General features: G+C 42.8%; 1 protein-coding gene and 1 long non-coding RNA gene across 46 annotated transcripts in view; both read right to left on the bottom strand.

The window, feature by feature from the left end:
* NRXN1 (neurexin 1) overlaps positions 1–23194 on the bottom strand; it is a 1286326-nt gene that overhangs the window by 378739 nt on the left and 884393 nt on the right. The window lies entirely within an intron of this gene.
* Positions 18575–23194, bottom strand: part of LOC122459549 — a 29507-nt gene continuing 24887 nt past the window's right edge. The window contains exons 4-5 of the long non-coding RNA XR_006280316.1: positions 23143–23158; positions 18575–18733 (exon numbers count right to left, since the gene is read on the bottom strand). This is a non-coding gene — a long non-coding RNA (uncharacterized LOC122459549). The remainder of the gene's footprint in view (positions 18734–23142; positions 23159–23194) is intronic.

Here is a 23194-nt window from a genome sequence, read left to right as displayed (position 1 = left end):
GAGAACATTATGTACCATGTAAGTCCTCAAAATAGGGACTGAAAGGGAATCAAGGTGCAGAGTACAAGGGAATCAAGGTATTCCAGAGTACATTCCAGGAGGGTACTGAGTACCCTCAATAAACACTGAAGAACATTCATATTTTGAGGACTTAGGTGGTGCATAAGCCATGTATTGCATTCTGCTTGGTTGAATTTTACCCTTACCACCTAATCCTACAAGGTGCTAGGCACTATAAAGACCCATTGACTTGAGTTAGCATTGAGGGTGCTCTGCACCTCCTGGAACTTATTCAACATCTTGCATGATGTATCTGCAAACCCCAGTCTTTCATAAATTTTCAGAGTTGGGTTCTATAGCAGTCCTTTCCAGGTCCTGATATAATGAAACCCAGGAGCCCATGGAATGGGCCATTTCACTGAGTCTATGCTGTTTTTACCATGTAAATTACTTAGATTTCAGTCAGAAGCATATTTAGTATTTGACTATGACTAACATATTCAATTGCTTTTGTTAAACACAAATCCTGAAAAAATGTCATTCACACAGAGTATTGCACATCATTTTCAAATAACCATACATAGCAGCTGTTTCAGAACAGAACTATAACAAGTATTTGAGCACTTCTTATTTGTATCACATAATGATGCATGCATACATAACAAGAGCAAGAGAGGTTGCCTCTAAAATTGTATCCATACATAGATTTGTTTTGTTATATGAGATTTATGCAACATGCCGCACAAAGATACACAGTCCAAGTGGCTTAAAGCGTCTGTTACTACCATGAATAATTCATCAAATTCATAGTTGCATTTTAGAGATCTCTTTTCAAAAGCTCACATTACAGTGCTAAGGCTTATGAACCCCTTGCTCACACTGGCAAGCTGTTATTCACACAAGCAGCCTCAGTGTGATAAAATTGAAGTACAAATATAAGTGCAGTATAGCAAATCGAAATCAGAGTTTCATTTTTTCCCTATATTTTTATAGTTCTGCAACAAATATATAAGAACAGTTGATTTGGCCAGTTTCAGAGCACAGTCCACAGCCTACTGGGAAGGTTAAATAAAAGATATATTTCAGATGATTTTCAGTCACATACATTTAAGAATCTGCCATTTAAAATCAATATTCTGCCCGTGATTAGTCCACAGGGTGACTTTTGCTAATTAACTAATTGCTTTTGCTATGTGGAAAACCCCTAACAAAAATAAATATGCTTAGAAATGAGTTACTTCTCATTTCTAATAACTATGGGTAGCAGGAGGCCAATTCTACAATGGCCTATGTGGCATGCAAAGTGCATAAACTGGGCACTGCAGTCAGTGTATGTAGACCTTTTGAACACTGGGCAGGGAGTTCAGAAACCAAAAAACAGGTAGTAAGATTCTGATCCTATTTGTCCACAATGGATGAAATGTACAGCATTACAGAGGTCCATATTACACTCTCTGAACCATTAAAGAACCATTAGACTGTAAGCTCTTTTATTCTGTGTTTGTATGATGCCTAGCATAATGGGGTCCTGGTCCATCACTGGGGCTCCTCGTTGCTACAGCAATACAAATAAATTATCATCATTTAGGTCCCTCCATGGTATTGGGAGACTTTTGAGAGGCCTCTTCAGTGGGGAGAATTTTACGCACACACACTGAGCTGACCCATTCACTCTGAACTTCAGCTTTTCCCATAGTATTTAAGTGGAAAAGAAAGGCATGGAGAGTGGATGGGCTATGGGTAGGGCTTCTTAACTGCTCATCTTGAAGAAAATTTCAGGTGCACAGTGGCCATTTTGTTGAACATGAGTTATCCCTGCAAGTGCACAAGAGTGGCTGAAGATATGTATGTGAGGCAGTCAGCAGCAAGCAGCACTGGAAGGAGCAATTCTACTCTCTCAGGTGTATCTCACTTCCTTGCGCAAATCCACATCTCCCCATTGCTTTTGCATGGGACACTATTCAGCCCTGAATATTAAAAGAATTAACAGATAAACTGACTGCAAAGCATCAACATCGTTAGCTGGATCATAGAATGTAATGGCCCTGAAGGAGTTGTTATGGTCTAACAAGTCAATGATCCCTGCACTAAGAAGGATTTACATGAATAAACTGTAACAACTCTGAAAAGCTGTTATACTCTACAAAATAACAAATTCACATTTAGCACGTCCCCGCACCTCAGAGACGGAAACAGCTCCTTTGGAGTACCTATTGTTGTTCAAGTGTATAATTGTTATTATTGAAAACAGTGTGTGCAACAACATATTACATTGATCAATGAACTATAAAAATAAATATTATGTCTAACTGAATACTCTATGTATTTTATACTATGCATAATTAAATTCAAAGTATAGTTATCTGTTTAAAAAACAGAAAAAGTAAATACATTCACAGTATCATGAAATATTTAACAATATTTTTAAAACATTTAATTTCTAACTTAAGTGTAATAATGTTATATTTCATACCTACACTATTGCAGGTCAAGAAATTGAAAGTTTAAGATGTATTTTGTTGTAGTTCAAATCATTGTAGAGAGCAAGTATTGGGACTTTATTCTAGCCTTTGAGGAGAATGGATTCAATTACTTGGTGATAGGCCCTTTCATCTTCAGTTGCTATGAACTTTTGATCCCATATAAGAATGTTCTAAGGCAGGGGTGGCAAACCTGAGCCTGAGAAGGAGCCAGAATTTACTAATGTACATTGCCAAAGAGCCACAGTAATACATCAGCAGCCCCCGTCATCAGCTCCCCCACCTCCACTCCCAGCGCCTTTCACCCACCAGCAGCCCCGCTGATCAGCACCTCCCTCTCCCTCCCCGCACCTCCCAATCAGCTGTTTTGTGGCATGCAGGAGGCTCTGGTGGGAGGGGGAGTAGTGAGGGCACGGCAGGCTCAGGGGAGGGTGGGGAAGGGGTGGAGTGGGGGCAGGTCTGTGGCAGAGCTAGGGGTTGAGCAGTGAGCACCTCCCGGCACATTGGAAAGTTGGCTCCTGTAGCTCCAGCCCTGGAGTTGGTGCCTATATAAGGAGCTGCATATTAACTTCTGAAGAGCCACATGTGGCTCCGGAGCCACAGGTTGGCCACCCCTGTTCTAAGGGACAAATTCTTCTCTTGGTTACATCCACCGCAATCCCACTGACTTTAAGGGGTGTTACACCAATGTAAGTGACAAGAGAATTTGGTTCCTGACAGATGAATTGGATTGTACAAGGCCTTTAACCACTTAGATCACACGTAAGCCATTTTGCAATATAGACTTTAATGCAGGCTCTCCACACAGGGATTAATTTTACTCCTAATGAATTTAGGATGAAATAGGTACACTGGGCCAAATCCTGTCATCGGGACTTACACTGTGCAATGTCATTGATCTGAAAGGAGTTGAATGGGATGGACAAAATTTTGACAGTTACACTTCCTGATCGTTGTTGATGTGCATTACAATACTATTAGAGTGCTTAAGTGCATACAGTTTAGAAAAGTGCTAAGTCAGGCTAGCATCTTAACAATCCTCAAAGTGGTATATTGCCGTTTGTTTCACAACAGTGACAGGAAAAGGAAAACAAATGCTACCCTTACTATTGTCAATTACAACAACCCATTAATGTAATGTTTCTAGTTCAATCTTTGACAACATAGGATTCCAACTCCTAAAGGGTTCATCTTTTAACTTTTTTTGCACATGTTGTTGCAAACTCTCATTGATCTAGATATGCCTCCACAAGACTTTTCTTTCTGTTCAATACTAATGTGCTTTCTGTAATGAAACAATCTTCTTCTTGCTTCCACTTTAGCAATCCTGATCTGTATTGCCAAATATAATTTCAATAACACATCCCTAAAATGATTCTAGGGATAAGCATTATTTTACCAATAATCAATCATATGGTCTTGCTCAGATCTCTGGCAGTAGAGTGCATTTCTGGTTTAGTTTGTTCATTTACATTATTTTATAAAGTTGTAGTCCAACAGCTGGTTGTCTGCAGAATGCGAACCTTTTTTTATTTATTTAACATTGGTGTATGGGATGAAAGGGACTCAAATCCCCGATGTACACATTTTTGTCTTGAGTTGTGAAACACGTATTCAATAATTCAATGGTTCAAATGAAAAAGACATTTTTTCTTACTGTGCATGGTATTTCTATAATGGGCAGGGTCAACCTCTAACTAGATGGGGTTTCACTTATATCACACTTGAAGAGGTACCAGTGATCAATGAAATTGCAGAATTCTGGAGCACTAATCCAGGTGATCGTGAAGCTATTGCTAGCTTTCTCCGCTGTAGCTGCAATAGCCCTACAATAAAATACATGTTCATATTTGGAGAGAGACACCTGGCCGAGGTGGAATAGGATGAAGAAAGAAATCTCATTCAAGATAATTTAGAAGTTAATAACTTTCATTCAGAAAGCCCCAATATGGAATAGTCCAGTGGTCTTGGGCTGGAGAAGGTGGGAGAGATGGGGATGTATCCAACTCTCAAAAGGACTCCCTGGGCGCACAGGTGCATTACATCCCATGCCTCTGAGAGCTAAACCTATTGTCTTGTAAGTATGACCACTATCTCTGGTTTGTATATGAGAAATATCAGAAATTATGCCTGGCATGACAACAGCCCCTGAAAATTTGGTTTGTTTGATTTTGTTCCTAGATAGACTGTATTGAGTTTTCACTGTCAGCTAAAACCTTAACTGCTTGATCAAATAAATATTGGCCAATATAGCACAGTGATGGTTGCCCAAAGGTGGGCAAACTATGGCCCGCAGGCCACATCTGGCCCTCGGGACCCTCCTGTCCGGCCCCTGAGCTCCTGGCCAGGGACACTAGTCCCCAGCCCCTCCCCTGTTGTTCCCCCTCCCCCGCAGCCTCACCTCGCCGCCAGTGCAATGCTCTGGGCAGTGGGGTGAGCTCCTGGGGCAGTGCAGCTGCAGGGCCCAGCCTGACCCGGTGCTCTGTGCTGTGTAGTGGAGGCGGCGGCGTGGCCCGGCTGTAGCGCCGTCAGCCACCGGTGCTCCAGGCAGCGCGGTAAGGGGGCAGCGGAGTTCTGGGGGGGGGCGCATGGACAGGGGTCAGGGCAGTCAGAGGGCAGGGAACAGGGGGCTTGAGTGGGGGTAGGGGTCCCGGGAGGGCAGTCAGGAAGGAGGGGGGGTTGGATGGGGTGGCAAGGGGCAGTCGGGGTGGGGGTTCCAGGGGCACTCAGGGGACAGGGAGAGGGGGGATTGGATGTGGCTGGAGTTCTGGGGGGGCAGTCAGGAAGGAGATGGGGGGTTGGATGAGGTAGCAGGGGGCAGTCAGGGGCAGGAGGTCTGGGGACGGTCAGGAAGAAGTGGTGGTTGGATAGGGCAGGGATCCTGAGGGGGCAGTCAGGAATGAGAGGAGGGGTTGATGGGGCGGCGGAGGTCCGGGGGCAGTTAGGGGACAGGTAGCGGGGTCTGTGGATGGGGCAGGGGTCTTAGGGAGGCCATCAGGGAATGGGGGGGTTGGATGGGGCAGAAGTCCCAGGGGGGGCCACAACCCCCTCCCCTAATCGGCCCTCCATACAATTTCTGAAACCCGATGCGGTCCTCAGGCCAAAAAGTTTGCCCTCCCCTGCAATAGCCTGAACTGGACAGAATGTTGTATTCCAGACCATGATTTAAACTATCTGTGCCCCCTCCCCAACCCAGCTGAAGTGAACAACTATCTGTCCCCCCCACCTGCTGAAGTGAAAAAAACAGACTGACGGAGCCAGAAGAGTACCCAGAAGTCACCTACTACAAGCCCACCAAAGAAAATAACAGAAAGCCACTAGCCATCACTTCAGCCCCCAACTGAAACCTCTCCAACACATCATCAAAGATCTACAACCTATCCTGAAAGACGATCCCTGACTCTCACAGATCTTGGGAGACAGACCAGTCCGTGCTTACAGACAGCCCCGCAACCTGAAGCAAATAGTCACCAGCAGCCACGCACCACACAACAAAAACACTAACCCAGGAACCTATCCTTGCAACAAAGCCCGATGCCAACATATCTATTCAAGTGACACCATCATAGGACCTAATCACATCAGCCACGCCACCATCAGGGGCTCCTTCACCTGCACATCTACCAATGTGATATATGCCATTATGTGCCAGCAATGCCCCTCTGCCATGGACATTGGCCAAACTGGACAGTCTCTACGCAAAAGAATAAATGGACACAAATCTGACATCAGGAATCATAACATTCAAAAACCAGTAGAAGAACACTTCAACCTCTCTGGTCACTCAGTAACAGACTTAAAGGTGGCAATTTTGCAACAGAAAAGCTTCAAAAACAGACTTCAATGAGAAACTGCTGAATTGGAATTAATTTGCAAACTAGATACCATTAACTTGGGCTTGAATAGAGACTGGGAGTGGCTGCATCATTACACAAATTGAATCTATTTCCCCATGTTAAGTATTCTCACACCTTCTTCTTGTCAACTGTCTGAAATGGGCCTTCTTGATTATCACTACAAAACTTTGTTTTCTCCTGCTGATAATAGCTCATCTTAATTAATTAGCCTCTTAGAGTTGGTATGGCAACTTCCACCTTTTCATGTTCCCTGTATGTATATATATCTTCTTACTATATGTTCCATTCTATGCATCTGATGAAGTGGGCTGTAGCCCATGAAAGCTTATGCTCAAATATATTTGTTAGTCTCTAAGGTACCACAAGTACTCCTGTTCTTTTTCCGGATACAGACTAACAAGGCTGCTACTCTGAAACCTGTCAGAAAGATCAAAGCAAATGGCAGACATATTTCTCCAGACTATATTGTCAAAAGCATGATCATTTAAGGACACATTCTCTGAGGGCACTAAGAATGTGGGAATACGTTTAGCAAAGATTAATGGAAAAGCAAGATTCTAACTACTGGATTTTTTCTGTTAGGTATCAGGAGCTTCTTGGGCTTAATTAGAATAGAAAAAGCATTACCTAGTGCTACTCATTAAGGCCCTGACCAGCAGCGAAAAGATATATGGGATGGGGGAAGAGGGTGGCTGAAAGTTGCTCCTTGTTGCTTGCTGACCTGTGGAGAGGCCTAAGATCTGAATTACCTTGGAGGCCACCACACAATGCCAGCTGGAGACCCCAGCCAGGCTAGTTTGCATTGCTTCACTGGAACTATTTGCTTTGGTCCAGAGTTTCATCCATTTTATATACTTGTCCTTAGGTGCCTATTCCTTTCTTGCCTATTCATAGTTGTCGGCTTTTATAGCCTTCTTCCAAAACTCATGATCATATACCAAGCATACAAATGCTCTCTCTGAGGTCTGCTGATACTGAGTCTTTGGTCTCTCCTTTGGTTGTCTTCTATCCACAGTCATTGCAAGATACATCCTACTGATATAGCTCTCCAGACTCCACTCCCTGGACTAGCATAGTCTAGCCTCCCTCAACCCATCTTCAGTTGGAGACACCTGCATTAGAACATTTACAACCTCATTTTGTTTTCTATCACAGTGTCACCCATTTGACCATCTCAACATCTTCATTTCTGTGGCGGGGAGCATACTGATTTTTTTTCTTGTGGTGGCCAAGTCTCTGTTCTCTACATTAAGATGGGTTGAATAACATTTCTGTACACTCTACCTTTTAACTTTATTGGCAACTTTTTGTCATAGAGAACTGGTTTCAGCTCCCATCATTTCAACCAAGCAGCTCTAGTACAATGCTTGTCATTACTCAGGAAGGCACTATACTCAATAACCACTGATCCTAGCTATTTAAATTCTTTCATTCTTCTAAATTCTCTACCCATGCTAGACTTTGTGGTGAGTCCTCCCTCCCTCAGTTATCATAGCCTCGGTCTTATCAATGTTTGCACTAAGTCCAGCCCTCTCAAAACTATGTTACCACAGTTCAACATTGGTTTACAGGGTCTCACAATCTTTTGCACATATCACTAAGTCATCACGAACAGTATTTTTCAAGGTGGCTTCCTTCTTATTATTCTCATTTATCACATCTATGACAACCACAAACAAAAAAGGCTCAATGCTGACCCCTATGCAGGCCAACATTTAGTGGAAATTCTTTACTGTAGCCACATATAATTTTGACTGCAGGGGTCTCTCCAAGATATATATCTTGGATACAGCAGGTATATCCTTTTGAGATACCTCTCTGTCACTAACTCCATCAAACTAGTTCTCTTGGTTCACGATCATATGCCTTTTCCAAGTCCACAAATAAGATACCCAGTTGCTATCTCTTTTCTCTGAAGTTCTCCATGAGGATTTGTAGAGCAAATATGGCATCAATAGTGCTCCTTACTTGACTCCATACTGACTCGTCCAAATTTCAACTATTCCATGCAGTCACTTTTCAGTAATCTTCTCCCATGCATTCATAGCAAGTGACATCAGTTTAATTGGGTGATAATTAGCACATAGTGTAATATCTCCTTTATGTTTAAAAATAGGAACCACAAACCTTTTACTTCATTCATCCAGCATTTTCTCTTTCTCAAGAAAATAAATGAACAAACTTGTATGATATTCAATGCTTTCCTTTCCCAATGACCTCAGAGCATCCACTGATACTTCATCTGACCCAGGCGCTTCCCCTTTTTCATTTTTCTAAGTGCCTTTGCAATCTCTTCCTCTTGTATGCAATCTATCATGCCCTGGTTCTGCTGACATGTTCTTACTTCCTCCCCGGGTTTCTCCTCTTTAAAGTCAATGGGAGTTTGCCATTGACTTCAGTGGAACCAGGATTTCATCCCTCATGTTCACTCTTCATGAGGCAAAACTAGGGAGGTGAAGTAAACAGAAGTATCAAGACAACTCAGATTGTAACCCCCATTTTCTAGTTCATTAGTTCCTCATTATTATTAATTATTTGCATTGTGGAAGCACTAAGGACCCCCAGTCAAGGATCTGAGTCCCACTGTACTAGATGCCGTTCAAACACAGAAGAGCTTACAAAGTAATTTCAAGAATGGTGTATGTGAAAATTCACCTGCATAGAGACCTGATCTATATTACTAGCTTCCTTTCCTTCTGTGCAACACATACTTACTAGGACTGGTAAATGATTTGGATAAAATAGGAGCCAACCCAAAGCTTGTAGCAAATGCAAACACATTTGTGTGTGTGTCTGAGGTTTAACAAGGTTTGTGACTCTGCTCAATCCTCACCCACATGTCTGTTTGCTTATGACTTACACTGCATTTTTCATGTATCAGGAAATCAAAAAAGTCCAACTCCTACATAAAGGGGTGTGAAAAAAATGACTGTATGCCTACGTAACTGATTTCCCGATGAAGTAGGTCCTATGTGAAACTGTTGCAAAGAATTAGCTGAAGGAAAATAAATAACCACTAACTGGTGATGAATTACAGATTGTAGAGCTGCAGTTTAGTGTTCTGCACTCTCTTTGTGAGTTGAAACTTGAGCTCTCCCAAAGGGGTGTACAAGCAAATTGCTTCTGAAATCACAGGATTCTTCTCAATTATGTTATAATCACAATCACACTGTAGTTTATTATAGATGTTCCTAAATGTGTCGGTGGAGGCAATCGCAACAAAGCTGCAACCACAGGGGGCATCTAAGGTCTTGAAGCATGAGGGACCACCAGTGACAGTGCTCATACTCCAGTGCTGTGTGATGGAGTGAATGAGTTTGTCTGTCCAGAAGGCAGATGATAACATGATCCTGCTGGGGAATCACAATCTCTCCTTCTATTTTACAGCCCTAATTGGGACACATTATACAGGTGCTTCTCCCAGCCTTCCTGCCATTTAAACCTTCATAGAGTATTTATTTAACTCCTCCATAAACATACACCAGTATGGACACATCAAATAACCAATCTCGCTCCCTTCCCTGGGCACCTTTATCCTGTTCCACATGCATGGCATAAGAATTTGGGATGGCTATGGGGGATAGAAGGTCATACATAATCTTGAGCCTTGCAACTCCATACCAATCAAGAGGTTTGGCAGTAAGCTACATATTGGATTATACCACACTGTAAATATGCATGTTTCATTTGGAGCATTTGGATCACCACCCAAAATGATGTCAGAAAGAGAAGGTATTGTGTGTATACTAAATGCTATAGTTAAAGAAAATATAATGAATTGCTGCTAGAATTGCCAGTTTTCTAACTGCACAAAACCAAACACCCCTGCCCAAGGGCCCGACCCTGCCCCACCCCTTCTCTGAGGCACCACCCCGGCTCACTCCATCCCTCCTCCCTCCGTCACATGCTCTCCCCCACCTTCATTCACTCACTCATTTTCACCAGGCTGGGATGGGGGTTGGGGTGCAGGAGGAATGAGTGCTCCAGCTGGGGCTGCAAGCTTTGGGTTGGGGCCAGAAATGAGGGATTCAGGGTGTTGGAACTCGCTCCAGGCTTGGGGGTGGAGCTGAGAGGTTTGGAGTGTAGGAGGGGGCTCCGGCCTGAGGCAGGGGATTGGAGTGTGGGAGGGGGTATGGGCTGGGGGTGAGGGTTCCAGGGTGGGGACAGAAATGAGGGGTTCAGGGTGCAGGAAGGGGCTCTAGGCTGGGGCAGGGGTTGGAGTGCAGGAGGTGGGCTCTGGGAGGGAGTTTGGGTATGGGAGGGGGATCAGGGCTGGGGCAGGGGTTCAGGAGGTGGTGTGGGGAGTGGGCTCCGGGAGGTACTCACCCATATACATGAGAACAGAATTTGGCTCAGGATTCATAGCTCAGTGTTTTGTCTTGTTTTAATCCTACCTCAATCTTTTTTTAAAAAACAACAACAACAATAATAATAAGCTTATCCTATAGATAAGTGAATTTCATCCTTCATGCCTAGTTCCACAAACAGTGTAGATTTACAGATGATAAATGCAAATATTTCACTGTTTTACAATACACTTAAAAGCACTGGGCTGGACCCTCAGTGTAGCTCCACTGAGCTATGACAGTTTACACTAGCTTCATAGAAAAAATGCCTAGGCTGCCTCTATCTTCACTTTACATCTTAAGGTACAAACCTAGAGAGATCACTAATGGAGTATTACAGTGTATTAAAGGCTGATGTAGGCAGTCAACACCAACCCCTTGGCAATGATGGCCCTGACAATGAGGCTTTTACTTATTTAGAAATGCATATAAGTGCCCATCACCAAGGCACCTGGGTACCTTATATAATTGCAATCAATTCCCAAAGAATATAAACAGAAACCCCTGTTTGACAACACAACAAACAAAAACCCCTAGTATACAGTCTACACAATGGGAAATTAAATACATTTTAGAACAAATGTCACTGGTGATTTTGGTCACTACAATCTTTTTCCATGCTCATTCAAGCTAAATTGTTCCAAAGAACTGGAAAATATTATTTCATATAGGTATAAATATACCCATGTGTTTATATTTTACCTACAGAAAGGAAAGTAAGACTGGCAATTATAATCCTTTCTATTAAGATTTACTTCATATTTCCCTTGAAAGTATTTTTAACATTTTAAACATTGGCATAAAGATTCATTGAGAGAAGATTTGTGCAATTTATTTATATTAGATCCAAATCAGTATTGCAAAGATTTTTTTGTCATGACATTGTTAATGCTAAATTGAAGACATTGCCTGGATACTAGTCTTATCCTTTCCTGTAATATGAAATTCAATAGGGAGGGTAAGACTGGAAATTACAATTTGTTCTCTTAAGGTATATTTCTTATTATGTGATTTCAGAATATACTATCTATGAGGAAGCACATATATCTTTATGCTTTTACTACCTCTCTAACTAGGTTTTCATACAAGCTTATTCCAAAAATGCTACATTAAGATTCACTTTAAACAATTCAGAGTAAAGCTTGTTTCTGAGTTCTGTGTGCAGAACAGGAGTGTACCATACACCACTAGGTTACTCCAATATTTGAAGAACTCCATGGAAGAGGGAGGAGGTATGGCAACAAAGTCAACCCAAACCCATGCCATTTAAACATTCATTCCACAGCACACCATCATGTCTGGTCTCTCTCACCTATATGACTGTGACACCATAAAAACAACACACAGGTACTTTAGTTAGACAGAATAATGCTCAATAATCTTTAGCTAGCATTTATGCTATGGATTCCTATCTGGTGAACGAAAAAATATTCTAAACAAAAAGGTAACAATTTTCACTTATTAGAAGTGGAGGAGGAGAGCTGAGACAGATGGCAAGAGAGAACAAATTCCAAAGCCTAGGTACCCCCCAGCAAAAGCACCATCAGGAGATAACCTAAAAGCTAGGTAGCAGTGGAGCATAAGCAGATGTCAGAAGAAGGGTAGCTCACTTTCCATATGCATCTATATATAGACAGATTATAGATAGAGATATAATATATAGACATCCCACTAATATTGATTTCTAGTAGAATCAAGTCACTTGAATTCAGGACAGGAAGGAAATATGATGTCAGTACATTCCATAATCAGCTAATCTTTGGTAAATTCAATAAAGTTTTAAAAGGAAAAGGATTACATTCAGAATTTCAAACCTCAAATGATAATGATGTTTACTGAACAAACCAGTTATTGTTAGCACTTACTATGCTAAGAGACTATTAGAAATTATTTTAAAATGAAAAACAGAAGGTGGCTTTGCAAAGTGATTGCGCAAGAATATTTCTAACAAGGACAAAATGTTTTTCATGTTTGTTCTCATAACAAAACCTCTCTCTTTACTGATTTTAAATTGTTTCAGATTATGAAGAGAATTGTAAGATTGTGTGCATGCACTAAAGAACAAGCATTTAGATCGGGGTGGCCAACCTGAGCCTGAGAAGAAGCCAGAATTTACCAATGTACATTGCCAAAGAGCCACAGTAATACGTCAGCAGCCTCCCTCATCAGGTCCCCCACTCCTGCTCCCAGTGCCTCCCACCCACCAGCACCGCTGATCAGCACCACCCCCTCCCTCCCCGCACCTCCCGATCAGCTGTTTCGTGGGATCAGCTGTTTCGTGGGACACAGGAAGCTCTGGGGCAGGGGGAGGAGTGAGGCACACTGCAGGCTCAGGGGCAGGGCCTGTGGCAGAGCCAGGGGTTGAACAATGAGAACCCCCCGGTACATCGGAAAGTTGGCGCCTGTAGCTCCAGCCCCAGAGTCAGTGCCTATACAAGAAGCACATATTAACTTCTGAAGAGCCACATGTGGCTCCGGAGACACAGGTTGGCCACCCTGATTTAGATGAAGTAACATGGAATTAAATATACCTTTTATAGTCAGTTTGAGCGTTAATATTCACTCCTCTTTTTTTTATCATTCATGTTATACTTAATTGCTAGATTTGTTCAATGTCTCATAGACAACTAAAGAAACCATTGAGCACTATGTATAAAATACATTGTTTACAACAATGTGACAAAGAATAGTGACATAAAATCTTTATTCCAAGAAAAGTATTGATTCCTAAAGACAATTAGATGATCAGTTAAGCCAAAATGACATTTATCTACAGAATATTTTGAAGTATAAGAATGTTTGCTGGAGAAAGTGAAAAGGAGGTGCTAAGCAAGGTACAGAGTGAAGCTGTTCTATTGTGCTCAATATCTTTTAGTTGTGAATTGCATGGGTGTATCAGGGAGGAATAATGGTATCAGCTAGCAAGGGAGGGACATTTCAGTTAGAAAAATGGTAGAAATGGTTTCTAGGATTCAGATTTTTAAACTATGGATTTTCTCACCACAGGCCATCTGTAGTGGCTGATTGAGGGTATTGAACAGTAATTCACACAATTGCAGGGCCTATTGTTAATGCAGATATGGCAGATGGGATCAGTGCACATATAGCACAGTGATCTGTGACACCGATGTGCTTTTTCTGCAGGGAGAGGGCTTCCTTAGTTAGTGGAGGCTATTTTCTATTGCATTGAGGCAAAAGGATGAGCCAAACCACACGAGCCTGAAGGAGGTGAATGCACAGAGACACTGATTTTGAAAAAGCAAGACCCCTTGACATTTCTGTTTAATTATATAGATATTTGTCTCCAGTAAAGATCTGATCCTGCACCCTTTGAAATCTATGGCAGAACTCCCATTGACTTTAATAGAAACAGGATCGGGCCCTAAGAAAGCAAATACTTTTCAGCCAATTCTTATTTTTCTCTGTTTGAATCCTTGATTTAGAAACTCATTCTTCTGTCTCTAGCTAGGTAACCAACGTAGGTTGCCATATGACATCCATCACTGTGGTATCCTCCTTAGTCAGCCTGCAGCATCAAAGGAAGCTTTGAAGAACATGCTCATTGAATGAAATGCAGCCAAAAATGTACAGCCCATTCCTGTGAGGTACTGAACAATCTCAACACCCACTATAGTCAATGGAAGTTAAGAACACTCAACACCTCCCAAAATATACTCAGCACTTCACAGGACTGGACACAGTAAGGGAGTCTGAGAGAATCCAAACTGTTACTTGGAAAGAAAATATAGCTGGTGTGCCTGTGAGCTATAACTTAGAGGAACTATTAATTCTGCAACAGTGATTCAGTGGCATAAATGGGTCTTGCAGAGATTGCAGTTTATTGGAAAGCATATTTGCAGTGGTGCTGTACAATTTTTAATGGGCATTGCTACAGTCTCATAGTCAGCTTTTTAAAGCTATTACCGTGTACATTAAAATCTATACATCACTGCTGAAAACACACAACCCTATTGTTCCCCTAAAGTCCAAGCAAAAAGGGGATCCTCTTTGTCCAATTCTTCCTTTGTTTGGGAACAGGGAGGAGTCAGTTGACTTCGATAGACCATCCTGGGACTCCATAAAAGGCTGCCTATGTGGTCTGGTATTCATGCATAGCAAAAGACACATGGGGGGAAAGCACTAGTCCATTCAAACCACACTGGGAATTTGTGCTACAATTAATGCTACTCCTCATTAACATCTCCACACTGTGGGAAAACCCCTCCAACATGGGTAGCTACCTGTGTGGGATTCTCTGGTAATTTATCTCGATTGGAGCTGTTCTGCCTAGGAGCCAGAGAAGTATGGATAGCTCTGTAACTATGGCAGATTTCCAAGACCCTTTCCAAGTCTCCAGGGATCCATAATGCATGCAGACTGAACTGGCTTCTTCTGCAAGGGGGAAAACTGCACACACCACAGCTCCTCAGAAGACTTTGGAGAAAATTCTCTTCATAGAGAATGACCCCTCTCTTCCCACACTTTAGGTTTTTCTATGGGAGAGAGCCAAGAAATGGCTCCTGGAAGCACCCTTTACTACAATGAACCACCACTGCACTTTACTACCCATCACATTTTGAGCTCCTACTCAGAGCAGATACCCTAATGTTAGGAAGCCACGAAGTACTTTCGTCAGGCTCAAAGGTAAACATTTATGATTATCTAAATAGAATGGTGACTCTGTACACAATATCACCAGCTAAACAGACCAACTGTAGAGCAATCTCATCTTGAACTCACTAAGACTGGTTTTACACTGGTGTAACTCCACTGATTTGAAAGAAATTACTCCAGATTTCCACTGGAGGAGAATTAGGCCCTAATTTTCAAAAAATGCCCAATACTGTATTATTTTTATTTCTACCATAATTGATTGTCAACCCATCACAACTGCCTCTGGGTATGTTTAATATAATTAAACCCATATATCAAAGCTACCCATACCGCTTAATAAAAACAATAAAAAACCCCTAAAATTAAAAAACAAACAAACCACATTTGTACCTCCCCATATCAACACACATCACCAACTTGTAATTCAAACCAAGAAAATACAGAGCAAATTCACAACATACAATGTAACAGTGAACATCTCACATGCACTTGTTAGCAATGAAACCCTAGCAGCAAACAGAGCATTTTAAAATGTTTCACTACTGGGACTTTGTAAAAGGAAAAATGACCCAGACATAGGCTTTCCTTGGGATAAATGGCCAGCTGGGTTAATGGGGTTCAGCTTCGCCACAGACCATCAACCCCTCCCACCTGATCATTAATCACCAGGAGAAGCCATTCACCTTATCACTTAAGTGAAAAGGAAACCTTAGAAAAATGTTTTGATTGTATAGCCTTGCTAAAGGAGATATAACAGCTATATTAAAAATAATAAAAATCAGTTCAGACTTCATTGGCTTTTGTAAATACTTGGTTCTCCTCCTTCTTTTTTTTCCCCTAGGTTGCTTAATGATGGGAAGATGGGAGAGTATACTCAGACCTGTTACATTCTCCGGACTTCTATACTCTGATCTGTTTCATGAATACCTTCTCATCGTGTACTGATGTATTTAAACTGTGATGATATGGAGGAAGTATTAAAGTGCTGCAGTGTATATATTATCTTAACAGAGATAGAAATTCTCTACCAGTTTCAGTTTTGGCATAAATGGCTGGCTTACAGTTTATTACAGATGCAAATCTGCCCCAAATTGGTCAGAATGTACGTTTTTCAAAATAAACATGTATCGTTCATTAATAAGATTCAGACTATTCCATCTTCAGCTGACGTCTCTAACCATCTTAGTATTTTCTGTTTTCTTTCTTCCATGTAAAGAAGAAGGTCGTTTACACTCAGACGAGACACTTCATAAATATTGAAAGACAGCAGACTTTCTACAAAAGTTTTCCCCATATGATTTCTGAAAATTGAGGGAAAATACGACAATCCCTTTTAGGCACCATAGATGATTATAGAATGGCTATGAATGGACAAGAGCAATCAATAATTTTCAATGCTTCTCCTATATTCCTATTAAATACAAAAACACAAGTTTCAGTTTGTAATGTCAGTCTCTAACTGATCATAATGAATCCTCTTCATATTGGTTTCACAAAATGACTTGGCTAAATAAAAGCACTGCTACAGGCTGGGGACCGACTGGCTAAGCAGCAGTTCTGCAGAAAAGGACCTGGGAATTACAGTGGACGAGAAGCTGGATATGAGTCAGAAGTGTGCCCTTGTTGCCAAGAAGTCCAATGGCATATTGGACTGTATTTGTAGGAGCACTGACAGCAGATGGAGGGATTATTCCCCTCTATTCAGCACTGGTGAGGCCACACCTGTAGTATTGAATTCAGTTTTGGTCCTCCCACTACAGAAGGGATGGGGACAAATTGGAGAGTCCAGCGGAGGGCAACAAATGATTAGGGGGTTTGGGCACATGACTTATGAGGAGAGGCTGAGGGAACTAGGATTATTTAGTCTGCAGAAGAGAAGAGTGAGGGGGGATTTGATACAATTACCTGAAGGGGGATTCCAAAGAGGATGGAGCTAGGCTGTTCTCAGTGGTGGCAGATGACAGAACAAGAAGCAATGGTCTCAAGTTGCAGTGGGGGAGGTCTAGGTTGGATATTAGGAAACACTATTTCACTAGGAGGGTGGTAAAGCACTGGAATGGGTGACCTAGGGAGGTGGTGGAATCTCCAACCTTGGAGGTTTTTAAGGCCCAGCTTGACAAAGCCCTGGCTGGGATGATTTAGTTGGTGTTGGTCCTGCTTTGAGGAGGGGGTTGGACTAGATGACCTCCTGAGGTCTCTTCCAACCCTAATCTTCTATGATTCTAAGTGTTTAGTGTTGCCCTCAAATATGCAGCTCAACCATAAAAAGCCAGCTACTGAATTTATACGTTAGCTATCTTAGAATTTTCCATAATACCCATGGTTACTGTATCTAAGAAGTACTTATATTCTAAACAGACAACAATAAACACAAGACAAGAGAACATTTTTTATTCCACAAAAGACTAAATCTGTTGAGTGTGCACAAAGCCTTTACCATCTCTGCACAGCAATTTCCATGAATTTACTGTAAAAGTATTTGCATATATCTGCACATTTTAATCTGTATTAATCACTAGCATATTCAAAATACAAAATGACATATTCCATTTTAAAACCCACACTTTCCATGTTGATAGATCAGATAATATTCTTCAACAGACTCAGCATTAATGATCATATTATGTTAATAATATTCACTGCTCTCTATGAAGATGAATGAAGTGGTTGTCTTTCAAACCTACTTTACATGCAATCATTCAGGATAAATTTAAATAGATTATATTATATGTAATTTACAGAACTAAAATACATGGAAATTAATAGAGCTGTTCATTTTAATATAAACCTTGTTAAATAGCAATGAGGAAAAAATTAAATAAATATACCTTATAAAAAGGACAACAATAAAATAAAGAGGTGGTTTAAAAGTGGACTATGATATGTTCAGGAACATTAATTTATATGGAGATGGTCTACACATTTTATAGCAGCAGTTGTTCAAAATGCAATGTATCCAAGTCACTATTTTTATCATGTAATGAGTTCATGCAGAATTACTGTATCACATTCTTCACCAACAGGCTCAGGATAATGGATTTTAGCTCACGCTGTGACTATCTGCCACTTTTACTCCTCACATAAGGTTCCACCATGCAAACCAAGTAAGAGGTCTGGGATTTCTTCTCTGGGAATAAGCTGTTGTGCATTTAAACAATGCATTCTGGAAAGCAGTGAAGGACTGGCTAAGTCACAGGCCAATGTGCTCTGCTATAACTAGAGGCTACAGTGACCATGTTGTGATGGGTTTGGTCACAGAGCCCCCGTTGGGACCTGATGTGCTGAAGTTACCTCTGAGCCCGTTTTCCCTGCCAGCTTGGGAATCCAGAACCCTGCCTTGTTGAGCCACATACGCTAGTCTGCTGCAATACAGACTCAGGTCTGGTCCACACCTCCAAAGCTGCAGACTTTAACCAAAAACTGCTCAGCAAGTCACCTATCTCCAATCCTTTCTCCTGGTACAGTCCTTTTTAGTTCCAGCAGGCATCTTAGGTAGAAACTAGGAATGTTCTCATGACTGGCTGCCCCCTTTGTTCTCTTCCACCCCCTTTTATAGCTTTGGCACAGCAATCTTTTGTCTCTCTGGATCCCCACTCCTCCTTCTAAATGGAAAAGCACCAGGTTTAAGATGGATTCCACCATTTTCCTGGGCTGGCTTCTAGGAAGACTGGAAGGCTTGCAAGTAGACAGAGCCATTTACAACCAATTGTCCTAGTCAATGGGACCCATCAAGATTCTAAACCACCATCAATGGCCCACACTTTGCATAATTACAATAGGACCTCAGAGTTATATTTTATATTTCTAGCTTCAGATACAAGAATGATACATTCTTATAAATAAGATGAACACACTCAGTAGATTATAATCTTTGTAATGATACCTTACAAGAGACCTTTTGCATACAGCATATTCCAGTTACATTATATTCATGCTCACAAGCATATTTCCATAAAACATTACGGAGTGCAACGTCACACTTGTCATCTTATGTTTTTGTACACGATCTAACGTAATGATGCCCTGATCCTGACTGGGGCCTCTGAGTGCTATTATAATAGAAATAATGAACAACAATAACAAACTTTTTCCCTTATTTTGTCAGACGCCCACCTGCCTCATCTATTCTCTACTGCAGCCCACAGAGCTAGCTTTAGCATTTTATTTTATTTAGCAGTAACACAAGGAACCTACAGACCTAAAAGACATTAGCATCAGCAGTTAGCGTAAGGCTTGAGGCCTACGAACTTTGGCACAGATATGCTCAATGGTCACCCCTAAGTTTTGGGGAACTGGGAAGACAGTGTTGGGGGGGGGGAGTTGTACATGACAACACCAGAAAACTTCAGGAATATGAACTAACACCAGCTTTTGGATATTTTAGGATAGGAACATCTGCAGATGTCTGACATAAGAGTGCCATATATGGCAACGAATTGACATATATGATAATAAATTGAGATTATAATATGCTAACCTAAACGAGAAGGGCACTCCAACATTTGTACAGTGAGGAAATCCATATAAGGAAGAGGGAAGAAACCTTTACTGAATATGCATTAGGCATAGTGATGTCAGCGTAACATATAAAAGTTGTATCCCTGTGTGCAGGAAGGGAGATAGATGCAGCCTTGGGAAGTGCCAGGATGATGGCCAATAGTGATGGTGAGGATGGTGATGGTGGTGAGCACAGGTGCCGATTCCATGAGTGCTCTGGGGCTGAAGCAACCATGGGAAAAAAATAGTGGGTGCTCCACACCCACTGGCAGACTCCTCCCCTCTAGACTCCTTTGAAAACCCCGATTAAGGGGCCTAATATGGGTTCAGGATTCTAATTAGGTATTAAGGTCCTCGAATATCATAACAAGCATTCAATTCCACTTTAACTGTTAGCAGAAACAAAGGAAGAGGACTGTCAGGGGGAGAAATGATGTCCCCTTAGCAGGTCAATGCATTGCCCGTCCCTTTACTAGTCACCTCAGCTGCTCCTACACTAAGCATTTCTCTGAGCTCCTTCCAAGGAGTGAAACTGGCACACGTGCTGTAAGCAGGAAGGAAGAAACAGAAGGGATTTGGGGGCGGAGCTGGGGGGAATTGAACAATAACATGCAGAAGAAAAGAGGGCAGAGTAAGAATACAAATGAAGTGAACACGAGGGAGATGGCATGGGGTGAGGAAACCAATATAAAGTTGCATTGTGACAGCTTCTTGAAGTTCTGGGACAAACTTGGTCCTTCATTCCTTGTGTCCCCAACCCCTGGGGGGAAGATTTCACAAAAGGTGCTCTCTAAATACCTCCCTATACCCCAGGCAATGGAGCAGTATCCACAGGGTCAAAAGGGGTCAAAAGGGAGGTTTTCTCTGATGCACAGGCTTTGGGGATAAATCAGAGACAAAAGGAGGCTCCCTAACATGGGACGGAAGAGTGACACAAGTGGGGGGGAGTATAAAATAAAAACAAGGTGATGTGGGGACAAGGGTAGCCTGACTAGCAGCAAAAAACAAGGGCATTAGGTGAGAAGAATAAAAATCCAAAGAGTAGAAAGATAAATGAATGAAAAATTGAGAGGAAAAAACGAGAGAAAAGTGAACAACCTAATTTCAGGGGATACTTTAGTTGAGGTTTTTGGCCTCCAATACAATAAGTTCACAAAAACTCTCATTTGTGTCCTGATCCAAAGAGTCTTTACATTCACTTCAGTAGGTTTGGGTTATGCCTCAGATGCAGAGTCAAAACCTACTTTATGGGGAATCAAAATCTTCTTGCTTACCTCAGCAGTGGCAGATTAACTACATGGCCCTTGCCCAGGGGCCCCGGCCAATTGGGACCCCCCCCAGAAAAATGGCACCCACCCCGCTCTGCCCCACACTCCTGCCAGGGAGCAGGATCGGGGTGCGGGAGTTTGCCCTGCTCCTCCATCCTCCCCCACCCCATCCCCAGCGCTTCTGCTCGGGAGCAGGGGAAGCCCCTCACTCCGTTTCGGCTTCCTGGCAGGAGTGCCAGGAGGGAGCGGGGGGACTGCAGATGGAAGTAGTGTGCAGGTGCCCCCACTTGCTCTAGCCCAGGGCCTCACAAACCCCTAATCCGCCTGTGAACCTCAGCAGTGATCAACTACAACCTACTACTCTTCGTACACACTGCTTAAGTGTTTTCCTTTTTGAACCAAAACAATAGTGTATATATATGTGTTCCTCCTAAAATTGTTAACTCCATCTCACCCACACAAACATGCATGCTTGAAATAATGAGAGTTAGATCTTAGCTGGTTTCAGTATTGGTTCAGAAATGGCCCTGATATTTCACCTGATACACAAAAATGAAATAAGACCGTTACCTTTTCCGTAACTGGTGTTCTTAGAGATGTGTCGCTCATGTCTATTCCACAATAGGTGTGGGTGCTCGCCATGTGCACCGGTGCCAGGAGCTGTGTGGTACCTCCACCCTCAGTTCCTTCTTGCCAGATAACTCCGACAGAGGGGAAGGAGGGGGGATGTGGAATAGACATGAGCAACACATTTCGAAGAACCCCAGTTATGGAAAAGGTAACTGTCTTTTCTTCGAGTGATTGTTCATGTGTAGTCCACAATAGGTGATTCCAAGCTATATTTGTTGGAGGTGGGAGGAGTTCACAGATCCCCAGGATGGAGTACGGCCCTACCGAACCGGCATCATCTCTGATTTGGGAGACAATTGCATAGTGCAAGTGTGAACCAAAGACCAAGTGGTGGCCCTACAAATATCCTGGATTGGAATGTGGGCCACAAAGGCAGCTGACGAGGCCTGGGCCCGAGTCGAGTATGCTGTCATAATCGGTGGCAGGGGAACACCCACCAGATCATAACAGGTGTGAATGCACAAAGTGATCCAGTGGGAGAACCGCTGGGTGGAAATCTACCAATCCCGCATGCGTTCAGCTGAGGCAACAAACAGTTGAGAGGACTTCCTGAACGGCTTAGTCCATTCCAGGTAGAAGGCCAGTGCCCTATACACGTTGAGCGTGTGGAGGCGCCATTCCTCACTGGACGTGTGCAGTTTGGGGCAGAGGACAGGCAGAAAAATGTCCTGGCCCAAGTGATAGGCGGAGACCACCTTAGGGAGGAATGCAGGGTGTAGGCAGAGCTGAACCTTATCCTTACAAAAAACCATATACAGGGGTTCGGAGGTCAGGACCCTGAGCTCCGAGACCCACGTGGCCGACATGATAGCAATCAGGAAGGCCACCTTCCACAAGAGGTGAGACCAGGAGCACGTGGCCAGAGGTTCAAATGGGGGCCCTGTGAGATGGGATAACACCAAGTTCAGGTCCCGTGGCAGGACAGGGGGCCTAGCATATAGAAAAAGATGGTCCAATCCCTTAAGGAATTGTCCAGTCATAGAATGGGAGAACGGCGTGTGTCCCTGCACAGGTGGACGGAAGGCCGATATGGTGCACCTTTACCAACGAGGGTGCCAGGCCCTGGGCTCTAAAGTGAAAGAGGTAGTCCAGGATAAACTGGATCGGGGCAGCCACCGGGGAAACATCCTGCTCGGGGGCCCATCTGGAGAACTGGGACCACTTCGCCAAGTAGGCACAGTGTGTGGAGGGCCACCTACTTTCCAGGAAGACGCGCTGGACCCCCTCCGAACACATCTGCTCCTCCCCGCCTAGGCATTGAGCAGCCACACCATGAGGTGGAGAGCCACTAGGTTGGGATGGAGGAGGTGGCCCCAATCCTGGGAAAACAGGTCCAGGAGGAGGGGCAAGGCTCCGGCGGAGCCACTACCAGGCCCGCGAAGGTCCTGTACCAATGCTGCCAGGGCTATGCCAGGGCAATGAGGAGAACCCATGCCTTGTCCATTTTTACTTTCTCCAGGACCCTGCTGATGAGAGGGAATAGAGGGAAAGCATAGAGAAAC

The sequence above is a fragment of the Dermochelys coriacea genome, chromosome 3, assembly GCF_009764565.3.
Source record: "Dermochelys coriacea isolate rDerCor1 chromosome 3, rDerCor1.pri.v4, whole genome shotgun sequence".
NCBI classification, from domain to species: domain Eukaryota; kingdom Metazoa; phylum Chordata; order Testudines; family Dermochelyidae; genus Dermochelys; species Dermochelys coriacea.
The sequence above is the reverse complement of the archived record's forward strand: the minus strand, read 5'-3'. Positions and strand labels throughout refer to the sequence as shown.